The following is a 5,107-nucleotide window of genomic DNA, read 5'->3' as shown; positions in this document are numbered from 1 at the left end:
GAAAAATATCCCACTAAATCTACACAAATTCCCACAAAATACTTGAAAAATCCCTCAAGATCCCTAAATCGCCTCAATATCCCACAAAATCACACAAAAATCCCACAAAACCTCCACAAGTTTCCACAAAATCTAAGAAAAATTCCTCAAAATTCTTCAAGTCTCCTCAGAATCCCACACAATTCCAGAAAAAACACACAAAATTCCAGAGAAGTCCCACAAAACTCCCTCAATCATTTCAAAACCCTACCAATTCACAGGAATGTCCCACAAAATCTCCACCAATTCCCAGAACATCCCACAGAAATCCCACAAAAATTTCTAAATCTTCTGAAAACTCGACCAAATTCCAGAAACGCCCCATAAAATCAGCACAGTTTCCCACAAAATTCAAGAAAAAACACCACAAAATTCCCTAAATCTTTTCAAAATACCACAAAATTCTTGAAAAGCCCCACCAAATTCCCGAAACATCCCACAAAATGTCCTCAATACCCAACAAAATCCCAGAAAAGTCCCACAAAATTCCCTAAATCTTCTCAAAACTCTACCAAATTCTTGAAAAATCCCACAGAATCTCCACAAATTCCCACAGAATACATGAAAAATCCCTGATAATTCGTCAGTTCTCTACAGAATCTCACCAAATTCCAGAAAAGTCCTTCAAAGTTCCACAAACATCCCACAAATTCTCCCTAATATCCAACAAAATTCCAGGAAAAATCCCACAAAATTCCCTAAATCTTCTCAAAACACGACCAAATTCTAGAAAAATATCCCACCAAATCTCCACAAATTCCCACAAAATACATGAGAAATCCCTCAAGATCCCGAAATCGCCTCAATATCCCACAAAATCACACAAAAATCCCACAAAACCTCCACAAGTTTCCACAAAATCTAAGAAAAATTCCTCAAAATTCTTCAAGTCTCCTCAAAAACACAAAGTTCGTGAAAAGGCCCACCAAATTCCAAAAAAATCCCACAGAATCTTCACAAATTCCCACAAAAATCTAAATCAAATTCCTCAAAATTCTTCAAGTCTCCTTAGAATCCCACACAATTCCATAAAAACCCCACAAAATTCCAGAGAAGTCCCACAAAACTCCCTAAATCATTTCAAAACCCTACCAATTCACAGGAATGTCCCACAAAATCTCCACCAATTCCCAGAACATCCCACAAAAATCCCACAAAAATCCCTAAATCTTCTGAAAACTCGACCAAATTCCAGAAACGCCCCATAAAATCAGCACAGTTTCCCACAAAATTCAAGAAAAAACACCACAAAATTCCCTAAACCTTTTCAAAATACCACAAAATTCTTGAAAAGCCCCACCAAATTCCAGAAACATCCCACAAAATGTCCCCAATACCCAACAAAATCCCAGAAAAATCCCACAAAATTCCCTAAATTTTCTCAAAACACAACCAAAATTCCAGAAAAATCCCACCGAATCTCCACAAATTCCCACAGAATACATGAAAAATCCCTGATAATTCGTCAGTTCTCTACAGAATCTCACCAAATTCCAGAAAAGTCCCTCAAAGTTCCACAAACATCCCACAAAATCTCCTCAATATCCAACAAAATTCAAGAAAAACCCCACAAAATTCTCTAAATCTTCTCAAAACACGGCCAAATTCAAGAAAAATCACACCAAATCTCCACAAATTCCCAGAGAATACATGAAAAATCCCTGATAATTCGTCAGTTCTCTACAGAATCTCACCAAATTCCAGAAAAGTCCCTCAAAGTTCCACAAACATCCCACAAAATCTCCCTAATATCCAACAAAATTCCAGGAAAAATCCCACAAAATTCCCTAAATCTTCTCAAAACACGACCAAATTCTAGAAAAATATCCCACCAAATCTCCACAAATTCCCACAAAATACATGAAAAATCCCTCAAGATCCCTAAATCGCCTCAATATCCCACAAAATCACACAAAAATCCCACAAAACCTCCACAAGTTTCCACAAAATCTAAGAAAAATTCCTCAAAATTCTTCAAGTCTCCTCAAAACCACACAAAGTTCGTGAAAAGGCCCACCAAATTCCAGAAAAATCCCACAGAATCTTCACAAATTCCCACAAAAATCTAAATCAAATTCCTCAAAATTCTTCAAGTCTCCTCAGAATCCCACACAATTCCAGAAAAACCCCACCAAATTCCAGAGAAGTCCCACAAAACTCCCTAAATCATTTCAAAACCCTACCAATTCACAGGAATGTCCCACAAAATCTCCACCAATTCCCAGAACATCCCACAGAAATCCCACAAAAATCCCTAAATCTTCTGAAAACTCGACCAAATTCCAGAAACGCCCCATAAAATCAGCACAGTTTCCCACAAAATTCAAGAAAAAAAACCACAAAATTCCCTAAACCTTTTCAAAATACCACAAAATTCTTGAAAAGCCCCACCAAATTCCAGAAACATTTCAAAAAATGTCCCCAATACCCAACAAAATCCCAGAAAAATCCCACAAAATTCCCTAAATTTTCTCAAACCACAACCAAAATTCCAGAAAAATCCCACCGAATCTCCACAAATTCCCACAGAATACATGAAAAATCCCTGATAATTCGTCAGTTCTCTACAGAATCTCACCAAATTCCAGAAAAGTCCCTCAAAGTTCCATAAACATCCCACAAATTCTCCCTAATATCCAACAAAATTCCAGGAAAAATCCCACAAAATTCCCTAAATCTTCTCAAAACACGACCAAATTCTAGAAAAATATCCCACCAAATCTACACAAATTCCCACAAAATACATGAGAAATCCCTCAAGATCCCTAAATCGCCTCAATATCCCACAAAATCACACAAAAATCACACAAAACCTCCACAAGTTTCCACAAAATCTACGAAAAATTCCTCAAAATTCTTCAAGTCTCCTCAGAATCCCACACAATTCCAGAAAAAACACACAAAATTCCAGAGAAGTCCCACAAAACTCCCTCAATCATTTCAAAACCCTACCAATTCACAGGAATGTCCCACAAAATCTCCACCAATTCCCAGAACATCCCACAAAAATCTCACAAAAATCCCTAAATCTTCTGAAAACTCGACCAAATTCCAGAAACGCCCCATAAAATCAGCACAGTTTCCCACAAAATTCAAGAAAAAACACGACAAAATTCCCTAAATCTTCTCAAAACACAACCAAATTCTAGAAAAATATCCCACCAAATCTCCACAAATTCCCACAAAATACATGAGAAATCCCTCAAGATCCCTAAATCGCCTCAATATCCCACAAAATCACACAAAAATCCCACAAAACCGCCACAAGTTTCCACAAAATCTAAGAAAAATTCCTCAAAATTCTTCAAGTCTCCTCAGAATCCCACACAATTCCAGAAAAACCCCACAAAATTCCAGAGAAGTCCCACAAAACTCCCTAAATCATTTCAAAACCCTACCAATTCACAGGAATGTCCCACAAAATCTCCACCAATTCCCAGAACATCCCACAAAAATCCCACAAAAATCCCGAAATCTTCTGAAAACTCGACCAAATTCCTGAAACGCCCCATAAAATCAGCACAGTTTCCCACAAAATTCAAGAAAAAACACCACACAATTCCCTAAATCTTTTCAAAATACCACAAAATTCTTGAAAAGCCCCACCAAATTCCCGAAACATCCCACAAAATGTCCTCAATACCCAACAAAATCCCAGAAAAGTCACACAAAATTCCCTAAATCTTCTCAAAACTCTACCAAATTCCAAAAAAATCCCACAGAATCTCCACAAATTCCCACAGAATACATGAAAAATCCCTGATAATTCGTCAGTTCTCTACAGAATCTCACCAAATTCCAGAAAAGTCCCTCAAAGTTCCAGAAACATCCCACAAAATCTCCCCGGTATCCAATAAAATTCCAGGAAAAATCCCACAAAATTCCCTAAATCTTCTCAAAACATGGACAAAATCCACAAAAATCCCACCGAATCTCCACAAATTCCCACAGAATACATGAAAATACCCCTGATAATTCGTCAGTTCTCTACAGAATCTCACCAAATTCCAGAAAAGTCCCTCAAAGTTCCACAAACATCCCACAAAATCTCCTCAATATACAACAAAATCCCAGAAAAATCACACAAAATTCCCTAAATCTTCTCAAAACACGACTAAATTCTAGAAAAATGTCCCACCAAATCTCCACAAAATCCCACAAAATACATGAAAAATCCCTCAAGATCCCGAAATCGCCTCAATATCCCACAAAATCCCACAAAAATCAAACAAAACCTCCACAAGTTTCCACAAAATCTAAGAAAAATTCCTCAAAATTCTTCAAGTCTCCTCAAAACCACACAAAGTCCTTGAAAAGGCCCACCAAATTCCAGTAAAATCCCACAGATTCTCCACAAATTCCCACAAAATCTAAAACAAATTCCTCAAAATTCTTCAAGTCTCCTCAAAACCACACAATTCCAGAAAAAACACACAAAATTCCAGAGAAGTCCCACAAAACTCCCTAAATCATTTCAAAACCCTACCAATTCACAGGAATGTCCCACAAAATCTCCACCAATTCCCAGAACATCCCACAAAAATCCCACAAAAATCCCTAAATCTTCTGAAAACTCGACCAAATTCCAGAAACGCCCCATAAAATCAGCACAGTTTCCCACAAAATTCAAGAAAAAACACCACAAAATTCCCAAAATCTTTTCAAAATACCACAAAATTCTTGAAAAGCCCCACCAAATTCCAGAAACATCCCACAAAATGTCCGCAATACCCAACAAAATCCCAGGAAAGTCCCACAAAATTCCCTAAGTCTTCTCAAAACACGGCCAAAATCCACAAAAATCCCACCAAATCTCCACAAATTCCCACAGAATACATGAAAAATCCCTGATAATTTGTCAGTTCTCTACAGAATCTCACCAAATTCCAGAAAAGTCCCTCAAAGTTCCACAAACCACCCACAAAATCTCCTCAATATCCAACAAAATTCCAAGAAAAATCCCACATAATTCCCTAAATCTTCTCAAAACACGACCAAATTCTAGAAAAATATCCCACCAAATCTCCACAAATTCCCACAAAATACATGAAAAATCCCTCAAGATCCC

Source organism: Cyanistes caeruleus, chromosome 4 (genome assembly GCF_971803275.1).
Source record: "Cyanistes caeruleus chromosome 4, bCyaCae1.hap1.1, whole genome shotgun sequence".
Lineage (NCBI taxonomy): Eukaryota > Metazoa > Chordata > Aves > Passeriformes > Paridae > Cyanistes > Cyanistes caeruleus.
The sequence above is the reverse complement of the archived record's forward strand: the minus strand, read 5'-3'. Positions refer to the sequence as shown.